We start from the raw sequence: 22,464 nt of genomic DNA, 5'->3' as shown, positions 1-22,464 counted from the left end.
AATTCAGAGAATAAACAAATACCCAAAAAGCAATAAAATAATTAAAGCAAAAGAAAGATCTCACAGTAGTGATGAATCAAAGCTTCATTATCCTTCAACCAGAAAATAAGTTTAGTTCTTCATAGAGAGAAGAGAAAAATTAAGATCTAGGGTTTATTTCTTTTCTCCAAATCAAATCCCCTTTTTCACAATAGATTCCTCCCTTAAATACTCTCTCTCTCTTCTCTTTTAGAATTCTATTTAAAATAAAATCCTAATATTTGAAATATTAAATTCATAATTACAAAAATAACCAAAAATACAAAACACGTTAAACTAAAAACTGCAGGTCCGCAGTTGACAGCACGCGCCCACGCCTTATCAACAAAGTTCTTCTGACGCTCATAATTTCTCCAAGAGAACAATCATCCTTAAACATCATCTTATAGCTCAATTTTATCATCAATCAATAGAATTGCACCTACAAAAGTAAAACACAAGTAAATCACTATTATTAAGTGCAAAACATTGATATTAAGGGAAGTAAATAATGCAAAACTAGTGCATAAATTGCACTCTAACAGAATTCAAGAGGACGGCTTCAGCAGCTTTGAAAAATCCCACAGAGTTATTTGGATTTACTTTTTACCGTTCTCAACTTATATCTTTCTTCTTTCTTCATCTGATCTAATGTATCCCGTGAACAATATGTTGATGTTTGATTTTCTCTTTCAGAATATGAACTAAATTTGCTTGTAGTTGAGTGACGAACAATCTAATGGGTTCTTTACTGTTCTTATGAGTTGTTATGTCATTGTTGTGGCATTTTACTCTAGTAGTTATTATTATAACTATTATTTCGATTGACCACCCATTTAATAGTTCAAGTTAAGATAGAACCGCAAAAGGGAATGTCTTAGTGAATATTATTAGAGTAATACTTGATCTTAATTTAAGTTTCCTAAATTAAGTTTATCTTGAATCTCATAAGGGCTATACTTGAAGTTAAGATTTGTGGCACACTAGACATAAGTACTCACCTTGTAAGGTGGAGAGACTAAAGGGTCATAAAGCCATGCCATAGGTAGAATAACAACTGGTCATTGCTAATATACTTAAGGGTGTGAGAGTTCCAATACGCGACAACTGAGGATGTAGATTAATTTTGCCTAGTGTTGTAGCAATTGTTGTAACAATTGGTGTTAACTTGATGAAAAACAGTCAGCCCATAAAGAGAGTTTAATCATTCAACTACCATATTCTCAATTGAATCTTAAACACATTTAATTTAGTTTATTTCATTACTGCATTATTTTATTTTATTCTTTCACAATTATCAATTTTGATAGAACCTACTTTACATTTGTTAACTTCGGACTTAAGTTAGATTACACTATTGTGATTGCTGTAGCATTTCTAGTGACATCAATCCCTGTGGAGACGATCTTGAATATTCATCAATTTATTACTTGTTGTGTACGCTTGCACATTGGCATCAATAGCATTTGATTATAGAAATCTACCAACAATAATGCTAGTGATTATGCTATTAGAGCTATTTTCGATCAAAGAAAGGAAGGTAAGCCCTTTGTTATTTATTACATAAGTAGAACTTTGAATAATGCCCAAGTGAATTACACCACCACTGAAAAGGAACTACTTGTTGTATTATTTGCATTGGATAAATTTTGATCATATTTAATTGGTTCATCTAATATTGTTTATTCTAATCATGCTCCTATTAGATATTTAATGTCTAAGCATGATGCAAGCCAAAATTAATATGATGGATTTTGCTATTCTAAGAATTCAGCCTCACGATCAAGAACAAAAAGGAAGCTAAAAATATTGTTGTTGATCACATATCAAGTCTTACAAATGAGTCTTTAATTGATACAGCACCTATCAATGATTATTTTCCTAATGAATTTTTATTTCTATATACAATATGCCTTCATATCTGACATTGTTAATTTTGTTACAACAGGTCAAATGCCACCCAATTAGAACTCTCAGGATAAGAAGAAATTTTTAACAAGTTAAAAGTTTTCACTAAGATGATGCAAATCTATTCAAGTGTTGTTCTGATCAAATTTTTTAGAGATATATGCAGGACGATAAGGCAAGTAATGTCGTTTAGTTTTGGTATTCTGAAGCACATGCTGGCCACTGTAAAAATATTATAAAGTGGATTTCACTAGCCTACATTGTTTAAAGATTTGCATGCATTTTCTAAAACATGTGAGAATGGTCAAAAGGTAGGGTCTATCTCAAAGCAAAATATGATGCCTTTAAATCCTATCGTTTTCATTGAAATATTTAATTGTTAAAGAATAGATTTTATGGGCCTTTTTCCATCATCATTTGGATTTGTAGATATATTGGTTATTGTTGACTATAATTGTTGGGGAAGCAATACCTTGTTGGCGGAATAATTACAAAATTGTGATGCACTTTTTGAAAGAAAATCTTTTAAACAAATTTGGAATTACAGATAAAGTTGCTATTCCTTATCGTCCTCAAATAAATGGTCAAGTTGAGTTAACAAATAAGGAGATAAAATAAATATTGGAAAAGACGGTTAACCCATTCGCAAGGATTGGTCTCTGTGACTTATTGATGCCATTTGGGCTTACCACATTGCATTTAAGACATCTTTCAAAATGTCAATCTATCGCCTAGTTTATAGTAGACCTTGTCACTTCAACTAGCCTCTTATTGGTTGAACATGAGTATAAACCAATTTAGGCCTTTATTGCTTTTAATTCAAATCTTGATGATGTTGATCATATGCATAAATTACAATTGAATGAACTTGAAGAATTGAGAAATGATGTATATAAGAATTCCAAAATTATTTAGGCAATAACCAAAGCCTTTCATGATAATTTTCTTTTTCAAAACACATTAGAGATTGGTAAAAAAGTGTTGCTTTATAATTCTTGTTTTCATTTGTGTCCAGGATTGTTAAAGTCAGAGTGGAGTGGTCCATTTGTTGTAAAAAATATATATCTACATAGAGCTGTAGAAATTGAAAATCCAAAGAATGGTAATGAATTCAAAGCAATTGGCCAAAGATTAAAACCATTCTTAGAAAACTCAAATATCTTGAGAAACCTTTCTTCTCTTTGATCCTAATTATTGTGGAAATTAAATTTCATCTTGTTATTTGTTCTTGTTTTTAATTTTGTTTTCTGTTTTTATTTTTTTAAGGTACTTAATTCTTCCACCTTGTTAAATAGTGGATACCAGTATTTCGTGACTCTTATAGTTGGTTCTTTTAGCCCTCTCATAATAACTGAAACCCTAAAATCAGGCATGGAAGGAATACAATACAAATTGCTTTCCTTCTCTCCATCAAAATGCTCTAAAAAATATATATATAGAAAGCTCGCGTTCAATGATTGCATTTGTTAATCATCCATGAGATTCCTGCAAATATTCGTTGGTTAATTGAAGCCAAAGTTTAATTGCTAGGTGAGTTTTCTGATCCATTTGTTTCTCATATGTCTGGTTTTGTGAAAGTACATTCACTAAAAAAAGAAGCTAAACGACATGACTCTAAATATCATAAATGTACAATACTTTCTTGCACAACATATTGTACAACTTTGGAATGTTTATAGTAATCATAAAGATAAAATTAAATTCATTAAAGATGACATGAGTAAACAATCGTCAGATGATATCTTGAGATCTCTTGAGAGCATCTAGGTGAATATATGCAACGCAAGATTCACAATTTATGGACACATTTCCTAAAAGAAAGTGTAAAATTTAGTCTTGAGAATCTGCCTTTAAAAGATCTCATTTGCCAATTTATAATAAAATTAGATAGAAAGCTTATCCCCGAGTCATAGATGGCATTCAAGCTGTTACTAGACATAAACTGGAGAAGCATGTGAGCCACAATTATAATTACCAGCACATATACTTTTCACTTTTCTATTATTATTTTGCTACTTTTCACTTTTCTATTATTATTTTGCTACTTTTCATTTTTCTATTATTATTTTGCTTCAACTTTTTGACTTGTTGATCTAACATTTTCGGCACATATACTTTTCATTTTTCTATTATTATCATTTCTACTTTTTTTTTCTCTGCTTGACAATTGTTGGTCTTCGTATTTGTTATCATTGGGGCATTGCCTTTCCTGGATTTATAAATACTTTGTTATATATCTCTCTTTCTTGTATGATCCAAATCTTCAAAAGAAAGAGAATAATTATGGCAGTAGTTCCAGTTCGAATGCTCAAAAATATTTGTGTATTTTGTGGATCAAGTTCTGGACATATTTAAAACTTTGTTAAGGCTGGCGAAGACTTTGAGAGGGTCCTATCTGAGCAAAGAATACATTTGATACACGGAGATGGTGATCTAGGACTAATGAGTGTTGTCTCACAAGTTATAAATACTGGATGAAGTAAAGTTTTAGGTATAATCCTAAAAGTTTTGGCTAAAGGAACATCATTGGAAAAACAAACAACGAAGAGCTCTTGTCATAGGTATGCATGAACATCTTGTTGCGATGATTGAACGTGCTGATGCTTTTATTACTCTTCCAAGCAGAATTGGCATCTCAAAAGAAATCTTTACCATTGTATTCTAGACATAGTTGAACATCCATTGAAAACCTGTCAGGTTATTAGATGTAAATCATTACTAAGGTCTCTTGATGATGTTTCTTCATGATACTATGAGGCATAGTTTCCTTTCACCTTCAGTACAAAGAATCCTTGTCCATGCCAAAACTCTATCGAATTAATTGATCGACTGTAAGAGTATCAGCCTGAAACCAACCTCTTCGCTCATGAACTAGACTAGTTAGATGCTGATAGTGGAAAGAAGTACAAAATGGTGGACTCGAATCTTTCTTTGTAATTATTTTCTATTTTCTAATGAGAACCATTAAGGGAATACCGTTAAATATTTCCTTTCACCTCCCCATCTAAATCTTGAGTGTGGCTTCAATATCCTTCTCTATATCTCTGGTTCATGTTTTCTTAAATATTCGGTCAAGGTTTTTGTTTGCTTAAATATGTTTAGAATTTTTAATGGGAACTTGAAACTTCAAATTAAGTATGGCTTTCAAAGTTTCATTGTGGGGTTTGCATCATTTGCACTACAAGAAAACAGACAATAGATGACGGACTATTGGTGATAAATTATAGGCAAAATGACTTATATCTTAAAATTATGACAGACTCGTGATATAATTTTTAATTTATCATAAATTAATGATGGTATTGTTATAGAAATATTTTCTATCATGAATTTATGATGGCTTTACGATAAGATTATTGTTTATCACGAAATTATGATAGAATCATGATAGAAATTTAATCTATCAAGAAATTATGATAGAAAAATTACTTTGACCATATTTGACCCAAATTTGATATATTATTTTATTTTGAAAAACAAAAGGTGTGTTTTAATAATTAAAAAAAAAAGAAAATGCTAGCAAAATGGTACTGTTTTGGCTACTTTAAATTTCCTTTCTTCCTTTTTTTTCTAAGTGTTAAACATTCATAAAGAAATAAAATGCTAAGAAAACGTTACTTCTTTTTTTTTTTCCAACCGTTAAACACTCTCTCATTTTTTTTCATTTTTTCTTTTCCCTCATTTTCTCGAGAAACCTTAACGAAATTTTCTCGGGAACCAAACAATTTACACATCCTTCGATTCTAAAGGAAAATGCAGCACCAGAGGCTGAAGCAGCATCAACAGTAGCAACAAGCACTGGTGCAGCAAGCGCTTCTTCAACAACAGTCTCTCTACCACCCCAGCCTCTTAGCCGCTCCTCAGGTCCAATTTCTCATTCGTATGTTGTTTCTCATTGCTTATGTGAATCCATGATGCCACGATTTCGATTGTGTTTTCACAATTTCAAGCTTTGATTTGTTCGAGCTATTTAGGGTTAGCTTATGTGATTTCAATGTTCTTATTTGTTTTGATTTTTAATTTTCAAGCTTTGCTAGAGTTAGGTTTTGATGATTCTTGTTTTGTAAAAATTGTTCAAATTTCTGGGTTTTTGTAATTTATGCACCACAAAGCATATTTATGAATCAACCTTAACAGCAAAGAATATTGAGATGGGTGGCAGAAACTTTTTTATTTTAGGACCCGACATCTAAAAAGAGACCAGAGGAGACGATCGGACCAAAGATTGGGTAAGCTGAAAGACATTAGTATTTTCTGAATTAGTGCATCCTTGCTGAAGAATAGCACAATCAATTGAATCTCCTTCTTTTCTTTAAATGATTGAGTTTTATCCAAATTTTTGTTGAGTTGCTAATGGTTTATAATGCAAAATATGAATAATATCATTGCTCTGTATGCGGGTTTTCTTATGCTTAAAATGTATAGTAAATCTTATGCCTTATAATAAAATATAGATACCATTGGTGGTATTTTGAAAAAAACTATTGGATTGGTAAGTGTAATTGCTTAGCCTTAGTGCTTTATTTGTAAGAGTAGCCATTTTATGTGAAATGCTAGAATAAGACTATATCCTGAAACCCCCCTTTATCCTGCATTTACCCATCACTGGTGAATAACTTTTTCATGCTTTGGAGAGCATATTGGTGAGCTTTTCCTTAGTCTTTATTTATTTTTATTTATTTTTCCATATTATTCTTAATATAATGCAGCATGAACTTGATTCAATGTCCATTTTAATTGATCCTCTAAGAAAGCATGCGAGGTTGGATCGTGATACTGAGGCCCAAGTAGCGTATTGACATCTTATCCTGTAAGTAGTTTTTCATTTATGCATAAAGATAAAAATATTACATTTCCTAGAGTGACTTTATTACAAGTCCTTTTCTAGCTTCTGGCCCCATCCTTACACAGGTATTACCAGCCTATAGTTGCTAGAGTAAATGTAACTAAAATGTGGAATATTAGAAAAACGTCTTTTATTTTTTGTACCAGGTTGATGCTTGCATTATGCTGGTTCCTTTGTTGGAGAGCTCTCCAACATAGTATCTAGTTATAATTTGGTTACTTGTTTGCAGTGTTCCTGTGTTATTGAATTTGATCGGCATCAAAGGAAAATCCTAGATCGGCTGGTGTAGCTGCCATGCTACGAGCTGATGATGGAAGTTTAATATACAATCACAGTTACTAGCGTGAATCAGTTCATTTCTTTAACATAATTATCTGTTTAACTTGCTTTTTTAGCAGATTTGTAAATTGTTTTTTTTTAACAGATTTATAAATTATGAGATGGCGTGGGCATAACAACAAATAATGTTGCTAAATATGGAAGCTTGATTTTGGGATTGAAATATGCTCTTCAAAATGGGTTTTTCAATTTCCGTGTTCGAGGAGATTCCAAACTTGTGCATATGCAGGTTTGTATTTCATTTATAAAATTTTTTAAAAAGATGGACTTTATGATTGGCTCATTGATGACAACATTTTGCCATATTCTACTTGTTATCTAGTTGTTTGCTTCTTCTTTTTTCCTAGCCTTTCTTACACAGGCTGCTTCTTGATGCAGGTTGCTGGTTAATGGAAGACCAAACACCAGGTATGGCTGAACTATGTGGGGAGGCCAAGAGGCTGAAGGATAAATTTCTTTCCATCTAGATAGCTCATGTTCTAAGGGTGACTATAGTTTTTTGTGCCTAATGGTTCTTATAGATTAGTACAAGATAATGTCTTTATTCCTCACATGGATTCACATGTGTTGGCCATAAAGGTTCTCGCTGCTGCTTTTTCCTTTTCTGCATAAGTTTATGACATTTTCTTTGCACATTTGGAAGAATCTGAAATCTGAGGCTGATGCTCAAGCGACTTGGTTGTCAGTCTTGCTAGTGAGGCTTACATAATTATTTAACCGTTATTTTAGGTTGCTTTAATCAATCCATGAATATTAAATCAGCTCGTTCCATTGTTCTAGATGGTGAAGTTGTAGAGGAATGGGCAATTTAGTGCGTACGAAGATTGGTTGTTGGATACATTTCAGGTTTGTTTGAGAACACTAGTGCATTGAGATTACAAATGCATCATTATTCTTGGCTTAAAGATTTATTATCTATGTAGGTGATATTGGCCGTTCTCATAACTTAACTCGCTCTGTACATGCTTGAGTCTTTTGACTAAAGGTACTTTAAATTTTCTATTATTTTCTTACTGTCAAAATTAAATTGTTTTATATATTGCCTCAAAATTGATTATTGGTATTTAATTTTCTTCATTTTTAGTTTACTTTTCAAAACACAAGATTCTCACTTAATTCTTTTTAATGCAGCCTTGTAAGCTTATATTTATTTGTACCTCGTGGAATGCTTGCAAAGGTTTTGCGGTCAAAGTTAGTGCAAACTTCAAAGACTTGTAATGTTGACGATTGATACTTTCAGTTTTTCTTGTAAATTATAAGCTTTTTATGAGTTTAATATAATTATTTGGCTTTTATGTTTTAATGTTGTAGTTCTAAACAATGTAATAAGTTTTCAGATTATTCAATGTATTGCCGCTGGAAGAGGGTATTGGAATATTTCCATTAGAATGTGGAAGTTTTGTTGGGTAACTTGGCTTGGTGGCTATAATTTGAATTACTTTTCTTAGAGTTTAATTGGAATTTAACTATTGTTTTATATTTTGATATTCTTTTTTTAATTTGGGATGTTTTATTACATATTGGTGGTGATGACATTGAATACTAGATGTATTTATTTTGAAATTAATTTGTTGGATTGAATGAATGTTAATTAATATTAATTTTTTTAGTTTTTTTTGACAATATTCATTTTTATTAATTAATTAAATTTGTAAATAGGAATTCACAAATAAATTATAATCACAATATAATTTTTTTTAAAATTTTACTTTTATGAAATATACATCATAAAGTTTGTCATGAAGAATTTTCCGCCAAAATTGAATAATAAATTTACAAATGACAATTCAATTTCCCATTAAAAATTTTAAAAAAATATAGCAAAAACCAGCATGCCCAAAGAAAGATCTTACTTCTCTAACTGTTTTAGGTGAAGGAAGATTGGAAATGAGACCCATCTTGGCTTTGTCAACTTCAATACCTTTGCTCGAAATGATGTGACCGAGAACAATACCTTGTTTTACCATAAAATGGCACTTCTTCCAATTTAACACTAAGTTCTTCTCGATACATCTCTGCAGAACTAGTGTTAGATGATGTAAACATTGATCAAATAAATCACCAAAGACAGAAAAGTCATCCATAAAGACTTCAAGGAATCGTTCAACCATATCAGAAAAAATGCTCAACATGCATCGTTGAAATGTAGCAGGTGCATTACATAATCCAAATGGCATTCTCCTATATGCAAAAGTTCCAAAAGGGCAAGTGAAAATGATTTTCTCTTGATCTTTTAGTGCTATGGGAACTGATTATATCCTGAGTAGTCATCTAGAAAGTAATAAAATTCATGGTCTGCCAATCTATCAAGCATTTGATCGATAAATGGTAAAAGAAAATGGTATTTACGTGTGACAGAATTCAACTTTCTATAATCAATGCATACACACCATCATGTAGTTATTCTAGTTGGTATCAATTCATTATCAACATTTGTAACTACTATGACTCCTAACTTTTTAGGGACAACTTGTACAGGACTGACCTATGAACTATCAGAAATTGGGTAAATGATACCTGCGTCTAATAGCTTAAGGACTTCCGTTCTAACAACTTATTTTATATTAGGATTTAACCGACATTGCATTTCCCTAGTAGGTTTAGCATTTTCATCAAGGTGAATGTAATGCATGCAGTCTATTGGGTTTATACTTTTTATGTCTGCTATGGTCCATCCTAATGCTCCTTTGTGCTCTTTTAAAACATCCAACAACTTACCTTTTTTGTTCGTCATTTAAGGATGATGAGATGATTACCGGCAAAGTGCTTTCTTCTCCTAAAAATGCATATTCCAAAGTGTTGGGTAATGGTTTGCGCTCACGTTTCGGTGGTGATTCTGATGATGGGATGAGTTTCTTCTCTGATGGTGCTAGTTGTTGAACTTTTGACTTCCATTTATTAGTGTCCATAGATGGTGCTGAGTCAAGTAGGGCGTTGACCTCATCGACTAATCTGTCAATATCAAAGTCAAAACCAAAGTGAGTTAAACATGTTTGTAAAGGATAATCACTAAAGTTTGAAAGAAAAGCATTATCAACTATTTCTTCTATTAAATCCACATCAACAATTCCATCATCTGCATTGTGAGGTTGTTTGGCAATGTTGAAAATGTTTAGCTCCATAGTCATGTTGCCAAAGGACAATTGCATATTTCCAGTCCTGCATTGAATGTGAACATCCGCAGTTGCCAAGAAAGGTCGGCCTAGGATAATGGGGATGTGCTTCCTTGAATTTTGGATTGGTTAAGTGTCAATTACAATGAAATCAACAGGAAAATAAAACTTTTCTACCTGGATAAGCACGTCCTCCACAATACCACGAGATATTTTCGTGAACCGATCTGCAAGCTGTAACACCACTAGAGTTGGGTGTAATTCTCTAAGTCCAAGTTTCACGAAAACTGAGTAAGGCAATAGATTTACACTAGCTCCTAAATCCAACAAAGCATTCTCAATTGTGTGGTTCTCTATACTACATGAGATAGTGGGGGAGCCTGGGTCTTTATATTTCAGAGGAATTTTGTGTTGGAGTATAGAACTAACATTTTCTGTTAAAAATGCCTTCTTTTGAACATGAATGTTTCTCTTTTTAGTACAAAGGTCTTTAAGAAACTCGGCATAAGATGACACTTGTTTTATAACATCAAGCAAAGGGATATTAACACTTACCTGTTTGAAGATTTCAAGAATCTCACATGTGGATTTTCCCTTTAGCTAGCCTCTGAGGAAATGGATCTTTAGGAACGTATTCTCGTGGGTTGGTTTCTTCTTTCTCCTCTGATGGCGAGTCCTCAACGTTCACAGGTACAATTTGATTCACTTTTGTCACCGGCATCTCCACTTTGTTGTCGACTTCTTTTCCTTTTCGCAAGGTCATGACGGCTTTGACCTCTCCATGCTGCTGTGGTGAACTGGTACTTACTTCATCCACTCTTTTAGGATTAGGCACTGGTTGACTTGGAAACTTGCCTTTTTCAACAGTCATTGCCAAGGTCTGAACTGAAGAAGTAAGTTGTCCCACCATCTTCCCGAGGCCTGAAACTGATTGGGCTTGTGAGTTGAAGCATGCTCTCATCTCATTTCATATTTCATCAATAGTGCGGTTATGCTGCTCGATCGTGGAGTAACATTCCTGAAATTCTAGAATGCATCCTCCCATGGTCTGAGTTGAGAGTAATTCTGGTTCTGATTGTATGGTCTAAATGGTGGCTGAGAGGCTTGAGGAACTTGGGGAATTGGTTGCATTGGTGGAGCTGGAGCTGCTGGTCCATTCTGTTAGAATCCTTGAGACCATGAAAAATTATGGTGGTCTTTCCATCCAGAGTTATATGTATTGGAGTATGGGTTGTAATTTGATGGTTTTCTCATTACACCTATGGCATTGGCTTGATCTGGGTATGAGTCATGGTCATATAGCTCTGTTGATTTAGCAGTCGATAATGATGCTATTTTTCGAGAGAGACCTTCAATTATCGCTTTGACTTCTTTAATTTCTGAACTCGACTCGCCAATGTGAACCTCATTCACTCCTTTAATTCTTTTAGTATTCCTGAGTGATCGACTCTGTTGTTGGGAATTATCCACTTGTCGCTGGAAGAATTCCTAAATCTCTGATGCACTTTTTAACATTAGCTCTCCTCAACTTGTTGCCATTAGCCATTCTTGCACATGCGGCAATAATCCCTCCAAAAATTATTAGCATTGGTGCCATTTCTCATACCCATGATGTGGACACTTCAAGAGTAGCACATTGAATCGTTCCCATGTTTCGAAAAACTGCTCGTCTTCTCTCTGGGTAAACTCTGAGATTTCCCTGCGAGTAGCATTGGTTTTATGCATTGAGAAATATTTATTCAAAAATTTCGTTACCATTTGTTCCTATGATGTAATGCTATTAACATGCAATGTATTGAGGCATGAACGAGCTCTATCCTTTAAAGAAAATAGGAATAGACTAAGTTTAACATCATCATCTGAAAAATTCTCATATTTAAATGTTTGACAAACAACGTGAAAATCATTTAAATGATTATATGTGTCCTCATTTTCTAGGTCATACAATGTTGGGAGACAATTTAGCACACTAAGTTTTAGTTCAAAACTCCTAGCAGCTACATTTGGGTATCTTATGCATGATGTGCTCAAATTAGCTAAAGGACTGAAGTAATCCTTAAATGGCCTCTCCTATGGTGGTGCTTGTTGTTGCAAATCCATTTCAATTTTATTTTTAATGTGTTTGTGTGTGCGCAATATTTTTTCTAATTCAAGGTCTATAGGCTCAAGATTAGGTAATAATGACCTTCGACCATGCATGCAAAGAATACAAAAAAAAATGGGAACAAAATAAATAAAATAAAAGAAGAAGGAGAAATTACGGTACCAACCTTGTCACGTTGTTACAACTTTACTATAACACACACACAAAAAATACGTGAAATAAATTAATAAGATAAACGAAAAATTGCAAAGAAAAATAACTTGAAAATTAAATTACAGAATTTTAAAGAAGAGAAAAAAAAAGAAATTCTTACCTCTAAATGTAGATTCACTTTTTTTTTAATAAAAAAAAAATTACAAGAAAATAAATAAAAGAAATTATTTACAAAAATTAATTCTACAAATTAAAATAACTTACCTCCCCGACAACGGCGCCAAAAACTTCTTGTACAAATTTTATTGAACTCGCAAGTGCACGAATCTATTATAGAATAGATTAATGGTGACGAGTGTCGATCCTAAAAAGAGGTGAATTTTAATTATGTGTAGAATTAATTTTTCTAAATGGGTGATTGGATTTGTAGTGAAAATGATTTGGAATATTCTAAAATTTAAATTAAAATGGTGAAAATAAATTGAAGAGAAATCTATTGAAATGAAGCGCTTGGGTATCTGGATCCGCATCAACATGCACCATGGGCTAAATATTTCTTATTAGTGTCAATTAAATCATGAGGGGAAAATCCACACCTCATGAACCACACTCTTATCAATATGGTGCTAAGGGCTTATCGTGCCAAATAATAATAACCTTGTACTAGGGAGTCGATGAAATCAGGGCGGTATCTAGACAAGATTATTATTATTTGTCGACGAGAAGTTAAAACATCCACAAAAAAAGCTCATGACACATGTTGAGATTTCACCTTCAACCCAAGTTTGAAAGAAAATTAGCTACTCATAATTGAACTAGGGGCAAAATAAAAATTTACTAAAATATATAGAAAATACAAGATGGAGAAGAAATTATAGAAAATGAAGCCTAAAAATGGATTCAGAGATGCCAAATTTGGGGGGGAGGCCTTATTTTTATAGATACATTGAGTAAATCATGGCCATCGGATTAAAAAAAGTTTAGACGCTCAGGATTGCGCCACGTCATCAGTCAACAGTACGCGGTTTGACCACGCAGTTTGAACAGTGACACAGTTTGACCACGCAGTTTGAATAGTGATGCGGTTTGGTTGAAAATAATCCTGTGTATATGCATGTACCGTACACGCGATATTTGGTCCACTAATATGCTGCCACGTCACCGATAAACAGTACATAAGAATTTTAGTCTAACAGGATCGTGACACCTCATCAGTCAATGCCACATCATCGGTCAATGCCACGTCATCGATCCGTGTATATGAACAGTGTCGTGAACAGTAACATAGATAGTACCATACATGTGAATAGTACTGTACATGTGAAAAGTGACATTTTTCTTTTTATGCTCTTCTTAAAGTTTTTGACTGTCCTGAGTTCAAAAGTAATGTCTGTTTTGCTGTCTGATCTCTCATTCATTGTGAAATGACCATAATGCCCCTAAAATATATAAAATACTTAATTAAAATAAAGCACACATAATTAAATCACAAGAAGCTTAAATACATAAAAGTAAAGGTGTTAGTAAAACTTGAAATGTAAAATGATGATTTTCTCCTTTATAAATGTACATTTTCTAACACTCAACAGGAATGACAACTGAAAAAGAAAGGTCCCACCAGAACCAATTTGAGTTCATATTCCAAGTCAAAATGGAGTAAAGATGAAAATGTTGTTTCAAAGCCTAAGATTGAGCCATTCAAGGATCATAAAGAGGGAGGCAACCAAATCAACGGTAAATCTAATTCCCAACACTCTAGAAATAGAGATATTAAGTATTTTAAATATTTGGGGACTGGTCATATTGCATCTCAATGCCCAAATAAAAGAGAAATGACGTTGAGGGATGATGGTGATGTTGAAACCAAGAATGAATCAGAGGATGATCATATGCCACCTTTAGAGGATGCTAATAATGGTGTAGAGTATCTTGTTGATGTTAAATTGATGGTTGCTGAGTGTGCTCTCAACATGCAAGTAAGAGAAGATGCAGAGGTACAATGTGATAACATCTTTTATACCAGATGCCACATTAAAAATAAGGTATATAGTATGATAATTGATGGTGGAAGTTGCACTAATATAGCTAGCACTAGTTTAGTTAAAATATTAAATTTGAAAACTTTGAAACATCTTAGGTCATATAAGCTACAATGGCTAAATGATTGTGGGGAAGTTAAACTAAATAAACAAGTGATGATTTCATTCTTTATTGGCTGATACAAGGATGAGGTTCTATATGATATAGTACCCATGCATGCTAGACACATTTTTTTAGGGCGACCTTGGAAATATGATAGGCGTGCGACAAATGATTGTTGCTTAAATAGATATTCTTTTGTAATGAATAAAAAGCAAATCACTTTGTACCTTTAACACCTAGACAAGTGTATGATGATCAAATGTCAATACAAAAAGAGAGTGATACAAAAAAAGAAAAATGAGAGTACAAAAGAAAGGGAGATTGAGATAAAAAATAAGTGGAAGGATAGAAAAAAATGAGAATATTGTTGAGAGAAAAGAAAGGCAGCAACTAAATGTATTTGCAAAAGAGAGCGAGGTTAAGAGGGCTTTCTTTTCAAAACAGCCTATCATTGTATTTTGATGCAAAAAGGCTTGTTTACATACTAATGAGCTTAACTCCTCTTTGCCTAGTGCTATTGTGACCCTTTTGCAAGATTTTGATGATGTATTTCCAAATGAAGCTACAATTCCTAATAGACCCGCATATAGAAGCAACCCCGAGGAGACAAATGAGCTTCAAAGGTAGGTTGAAGAACTCTTGGCAAAATGATATGTGAGGGAGAGCATGAGTCCATGTGCGGTACCAATTCTACTAGTACACAAAAAGGATGGAACATGAAGGATGTGCGTTGATTGTCGTGCAATCAATAAAATAATTGTAAAGTATAGACATCCTATTCCTAGACTTGATGACATGCTTGATGAATTGCATGGTTCTTGTGTGTTTAGTAAAATTGATCCTAAAAGTGGATATCATCGGATTAGGATTAGATAGGGAGATGAGTAGAAAACTGCCTTTAAAACAAAATATGGTTTATATGAGTGGTTAGTGATGTCATTTGGGTTATATAATGCACCTAGCACTTTTATGAGGTTAATGAACCATGTTTTGCATGCTTTAATTGGCAAGTTTGCAGTTGTCCATTTTGATAATATTTCGATCTATAGTAAAAATCTAGATGAACACTTTGAGCATTTGTAAAGTATATTGACTGTTTTAAGGAAGGAAAAGTTGTATGCTAATTTGAAGAAGTTTTCTTTTTGTACAAATTAGATTGTTTTTCTTGCTTATGTTGTAAGTGCTAAAATAATTGAGGTTGATGAAGAGAAGGTAAAAGTTATTAGGGAGTGGCCTACACCTAAAAGTGTAAGTGAGGTAAGAAAGTTTCATAGTTTGGCTACTTTTTATAGAAGATTTGTGAAAGATTTTAGCACCCTTTTAACTGAAATTGTGAAAAAACATGTGGCATTTAAGTGGATAGTGAACAAGAAAGGGCATTTAATCTGATCAACGAGAAATTGGTTTCTGCACCATTACTTGCTTTACCTGATTTTGCTAAAACTTTTGAAATTGAGTGTGATACTTCAAGTATAGGTATTAGAGCTGTTTTGATGCAAAAGGTCGTCCAATTGCCTAAATTAGTGAGAAATTGAGTAGAGCAGCCCTAAATTATCTTATCTATGACAATGAGATGTATGCATTGATGAGAGCATTGGAAACTTGGCAACACTATCTTCTACCTAAAGAGTTTGTTATACACACTATTCACAAGTCCTGGAAGCATTTGCAAGGGCAAGGTAAAATACATAAAAGACATGCTAAATGGGTTGAATTTATTGAGTCATTTCTTATGTGATCAAATACAAACAAGGTAAGGAGAATGTGGTGGCTGATACGTTATCTAGAAGGTATGCACTATTTGGAAGGTATGCACTTATCTCTATATTAAATTCAAAGTTGTTAAGATTTTAGTACATTAAAGAATTATATGTTAATGATCCTGATTTTGCTGATGTGTTTAATGCTTGTGAGAAAGTTGCATTTGGTAAGTTCTATAGGCACGATGGGTTCTTATTTAGAGAGATTAAATTGTGTGTGCCTCATAGTTATTTGCATGAAATGTTTATTCGTAAAGCTCATGAGGTAGGTTTAATGGGACATTTTGGCATTACAAAGACTTTAGATGTTTTAAAAGAACATTTCTTTTGGCCATATATGAAACGTGATGTTGAAAGAATATGTGAGAAGTGTATCACTTGTAAATATGCTAAGTCTAGAGGTTTGCCGCATGGATTGTATAACCCTTTACCCATACCTAGAGAACCTCAGGTTGATATTTCTATGGACTTTATTTTGGGTTTACCTAGGTCAAAATGGGGAAAGGATTCTATTTTTGTTGTGGTTGATAGGTTTTAAAAAATGGCATATTTCATTCCATGTCACAAAACTGATGATGCAATAAACGTAGCTAATTTTTTTTTCAAGGAAATAGTTAGATTGCAAGGAGTACCAAGGAGCATAGTTTCAGATCGAGATGTTAAGTTCTTGAGCCACTTTTGGAAAACTTTGTGGGGGCAAGTTAGGTACTAAACTTTTGTTTTCTACTACTTGTCATCCATAAATTGATGCACAAGCTGAGGTTATAAATTGACAAACTGAGGTCGTAAATAGAACTTTGTCTACTTTGTTGCATGCCATTATTCAAAAAAACTTGAAAACTTGGGAAAAATGTTTGCCATATACTAAATTTGCTTACAATAGAGTTATCCATTCAGCTACTAAATTTTCACCATTTGAGATTGTATATGGTTTTAATCCATTAACTCCTTTGGATTTATTACCTTTACCTATTGACGAGCGTGCTAGTATGGATAGTACAAAGAAAGCTGAATTTGTCAAGTAATTGCATGAGAGAATGCGACAACACATAGAAAGAAGGATTGAACAATATGCTAATCAAGCCAACAAATGACGTAAGGAAGTGGTTTTTCAGCCTGGAGATTGTGTTTGGGGGCATATGAGAAAGGAGCGCTTTCTAGCACAAAGGCGTTCCAAGTTGCTTCCAGGGGGAGATGGTCCATTTCAAGTGGTTGCACGGATCAATGACAATGCCTACAAATTGGATCTTTTTTGTGAGCATAACGTGAGTGCTACTTTTAATGTTTCTAATCTTTGTCCTCTTGATGTAGGTGAAGATTCAAGGGTGAATCATTTTGAAGAGAGGGGGAGTGATGAGAACCATCAAGGGAATAACATTAAAGCTTCAACCAATCCTTTAAGCATTCACGGAGGCCCAATTACAAAAGCTAAAGCCAAAAAGATGCAAGATGCTTTAAATGGATTAGTTGAGAAAATATGGACTGAAAATGCAATTCAAGATGCAAGACATGATGAATTAGGCTTGGGTAGAAGACAAAGCATTATGGGTATTATTCAAGTTATTGGGAAGCCAAATACACAATTTGGGTCAAATACAGAAAGGGTAAATTTGGAATAAAATCAGTATTGATTGAGCTTGAATTAATGTGCAAGCTATAAACCATTGGAAAGATATTAAGTTAACTTTCTAATACAATTTACAGAGTTGAATTTGGAGTTCTCTAGAAGGTGTTATGACCAATTTATTATATCTTGTTCATGTTTAGGAATTCCAACCACTCCTTTGTTTATTCAACTTCATTTATTTGTTTTGTTTCAAGTTTGTCAATGTGTCAGGTAATTCTACCATCAATGATGGTGGCCTAGCATTAAATTTGTCAATGACTAGTATTAATTATGGTAGGTTAACATTAAGTTTATCAATGACTAGAATTAATAATGGTGGGTTGGTGAAGACTTTTGAAGTATCCTTTGACAAACCTATGCTTGGAGGGTTGTTCCAATATTTCCATTTGTATTTTTAGGATCTTGGGTTTCTATTAGCCTATTTAAATTCAGTAACCTTGCTATGTAAGACAATTAGAGATGAAGGTTATTTTTAATTTAATGTTTATTCTTTCTTTGGTTCCTTTGAGAACTTGTGAACTTATCAAGAATTTGCATTCTTGTGGCATTCCAAAATAGATTTATCACTCACCTTCTCATTTAACTCTTGAGTGTGGCGTCAATATCCTTCTATATTCCTCTGGTTCATGTTTTCTTAAACATTGAGTCAAGGTTTTTGTTTCGCTTAAATATGTTTAGAACTTTCTTAGAAAGTTGAAACTTCAAATAAGTGTGGGTTTCAAAGTTTCATTGTGGGGCTCGCATCATTTTCTTATATACTAGTTGCATTTGTTTACAGGTATTTATTTTCCTTTCACATTTACCAGGGGCAGTCTTCTAAACTTTACCTCTTTTTTCTTTGGACGTTGAGGATAATGACTTGATCTTGTTGGGGGGAGAGGATGGTTAACATAGCATGCTTTTGTTAGTTTTCTTTTTTATTAACAAAAAAAAAAAATTCTAGTGTTTATTTCCTTTTAAAAAAATTAAATAAAATTTTGTTTCTCTATATTTGTTTTACTTCTAATATAAAAACTAATTGATTTTGTTTAAAGACATCAGAATAAGCAGTTCTTTTTGTTAGTCCTGAGTCACATCATTCTTTATTTTAATTAAAGCTATATTTGTTCTTTTCTCTTCAAATTAATTAAATTTATGAGTTTTCCGTTCTAATAGCTTTTACTTACTTGTTTCATTTGATTATCTGACGGATGTTACTAAACCATTCTAGCAGACGCACACCATGATACATACTTGTGGGATGTAAATTGAAAAAGCTAATATTTAGTTCTCTTGGCTTGTTGGAGGTGATGTCTAAGATTGTGGAAAATGTATGTTTTATTTATTTATTAAAAAAAATCAAACTTTGGCCTAGTAATCGAGCATCTTGCCTAATTAGCAGTGATTGCTTGCATAAAATAGTAAAGTTCTGTTAAAATAATAATAAAATCAAATGTGTTCAATTTCGACAAATCTGAAGTCCGGATAACTAAGCCATAGGGGTGTTTTAACGGCAGTGCCCTAAAGTCAGCTGGTTTGAGAGTCACTGGCCTAAAGCTCACTACACGGGTTGAAGATGTATTGTTTGTTTATCTGTAAGTTAATTAGAAGCTCATAGGGATGTTTCAACACCTAGTGCCCTAAGACAAGTTGGTTTGGAGGTCACTTTCCTAAGGCTCACTACATGGGATGATCATATATTTTGATTATTTGTAAACAATTTTTTGTTTAATGTTTGAACCTTAATAAACTTTTAGAACAAAAATACTATGATTTCTCAATGAAACTACATTTGTTTTGTGTTTATTTATAATTAAGGATAAATGAATGTTTATTGATACCAGCTAATGAGTTATTTCTTTATTTCACCTTTCAAAAAAAATTAGGGGAACTCACTTATTTAATTGTTTAAAGAGGAGAAGAATAATTATTAGCTTACACACCAATTTTAATTATTGTAGGTAGTGCTTTAATTGCTAGAGACTAGCAATAGGTTGGTTGAGAGGTGTGATTAATGCTAGAAAGTGTAGATTTAATAAAGGTTAAAATTATCATTTTTCACTTACATTGTTAATAACACTAACAATTTCATTACATTTATAAATCCCTAACCTATTTTATGAATTATTTATTTTTATTTGTTTTTAAATATAATTTTTGTGTTTTGTAGGTAATTCTCTAAAATCACGATGCTTGGATCGGAGAAACGGATGTTGAAATTTGGATTCCAAAAACTCTTTAGAGATTTGCTAACCCTTCCATCTGACATTATTGTTCAACAGTTGAGATCGTGCCACATGATTGAACTCACATACACCATGTTGTATAGATTTAGCACACCTAATTGGGTAGATCAACTACCTTGACTAAATGATCAATTGGAGGGTCCCGCTTTGACTTCAATCGTAGCCATTAGTTATGTTAACTACAATAGATCGTAATGGTTGTAAATTTTAGATGCTTGGATTGTACTGCTAAATCTTATCTAAAGGTTGTGATTGTAAGCTCATCAAAATATCATGTAAATACGCAAACTCGATCACCCAAAATTTTCCTATATAAAGCCGAGAGCTCTCATAAATTGGTGTGTCAGAACTTGTGGTAGATTTTAGGAGAAAGAAGAAAAGAAGAGAGAATTGTGTGGCGAATTTTAGGGGTTAGCATTTTGATGTAAATCTAGAATGAATTTTAGGGGAAAATCACTTTTCTTTCCCTTTGTTTTCAATTTTGTTGTATTGTACTTCATAAAGTTTATTAAATAAAATGATATTTTCATTTTAAACATGAGTGGCTAAATTTTCTAAACTGAGAAAAGGGAAGGATAGAAAATGTGGGGTTTGTTATAGCCTTTGACTATGACAAGTTATCTTCAGTAGTATTGTAGAATATTACTCCAGTGTTCTTGGGACATAATAATAGTGTTGAGTAGATATATCCTTTATTCATCCCCAATTAGCTGCTAATGCAAATTTTACTTGGTTTCATGTAGTATAATTTTGTTAGTATTATTTGGAATTGTTGTATTTTGATTTTCTAATTTAAAAACTAAAACTATATGAAATATTCCCAAATACTTATACCTTGGTTAAACACATGTTACATCCTACAAAAGATAACTTATATATTATTTAGTTCCATTTTGGGATTATTGTGATCTTACCCAATACATTTTAGTTTCAATTTGAATTTTATGTGATTTTTATTTTTCTTCTCTCGAACTATATGCTTGTAATTTATGACCAAGTATAATTTCTCTGCCATGTCTTTTCTACATTGTGAACATGCAAAACAGAGACCCTTATGTGATTGAAAAAATGATTTGACAATTAGGTTGCACACATCGAGTGCACAATCAAAACTAAATTCCATTAAACTTTTTAAATATAAAAATAAAAATAAAATAATAAAGTTTTATGGTCAAGAAGTTAATGTTCATAGAAAAAGAGAATAGAGAGCTTTGATTAGAAGAACTAGGCTCATGTACCCTCTACAAGTAATATAAAGGACAATTGCAGCATATGATTGTAACGCCACAAATTCCCATACATATTAAATTATGGAAATTGGGCTTTCATTGAGAATTATGGGTGGCCTATAACCTTTATTTAGAAAGGGGTACTAATTAAATAGAGGTTATTTATGAGATCATTTTGGAAAAGGGTTATTTTTCCTTATTGAATAGGGTTTCTTAAGATCCCCTATAAATACATACTTTTCCCCCTTCCATAACCCTAAGTTCACAAAGTTATTCTCCATGTTCTCAACAGATTTCTAATCACTCTATCTAACTAGGGTTTATATTGGCACGATTCTAATAGTTGTAGATCATGATGCATGGTTTAGAATATATTTAGACTTTGCTTAGGGTTTTGATTTAGTATGAGTTTAGTTAATCAATCCTTGACGTATTAAGCACAGGATAATTCTGGACAGCATGAGGATCTCGAATTTTAAAGCTATATTTGCTGAACGAATTTTATTATAAAATTTATATTTCTGGAAACTAGACATGTAGGGCTTCTTGATTAAATTTTATTTCATTAAATTCAACGTCGTTTTCAATTTTATACGTATTTTGGAAATAGAAACCACTGCACTGGAAATCCACGATTCCAGTATTGTGATCAGATTCACAAGACTATTTATACCACCAAATGAACTCAAAAAATTCTGAAAGTTTATATGTATGTTAATATATGTGTCTATGATTCCCAGTTTTAATTTCATAATTTTCTGATTAGTATTTTATTTTATAAAAATCACGGAACCCGTTCTGTTTGGTTTAGATTATGTGAAAACAGTTTCGAATTTGCTGAGAAGTAAATAGTTTTTAAAATGTTTTTGATATCGGATTCTCTTGTAAATTTTACATGGGGTACTCATGGATGTCCAGAATGGTTCCATAGGATTTTATATCATTCTGAGACTTGGATTAAGAGTTAAAATTCAGAGAATCAGACCTGTACGGATATGAA

At 32.7% G+C, this 22,464-nt stretch overlaps 1 long non-coding RNA gene across 19 annotated transcripts; it reads left to right on the top strand.

Moving 5' to 3' along the window:
* Positions 1-5,499: 5,499 nt before the first annotated feature.
* On the top strand, positions 5,500-8,488 carry LOC102614967 (uncharacterized). 19 transcript variants are annotated; one of them, XR_008051205.1, is made up of 6 exons: positions 5,501-5,790; positions 6,106-6,155; positions 6,677-7,340; positions 7,490-7,957; positions 8,035-8,096; positions 8,243-8,488. It is a non-coding gene; the product is annotated as an uncharacterized LOC102614967 (long non-coding RNA). The 19 variants fall into 19 exon arrangements; XR_008051201.1 differs by having other exon boundaries at positions 6,636-7,340; XR_008051206.1 differs by having other exon boundaries at positions 6,089-6,155.
* Positions 8,489-22,464: the final 13,976 nt, after the last annotated feature.

This window comes from Citrus sinensis, chromosome 8 (assembly GCF_022201045.2).
Source record: "Citrus sinensis cultivar Valencia sweet orange chromosome 8, DVS_A1.0, whole genome shotgun sequence".
NCBI lineage: Eukaryota > Viridiplantae > Streptophyta > Magnoliopsida > Sapindales > Rutaceae > Citrus > Citrus sinensis.
Note: the sequence above shows the minus strand (reverse complement) of the source record. Positions and strands in the feature narration are given on the sequence as shown.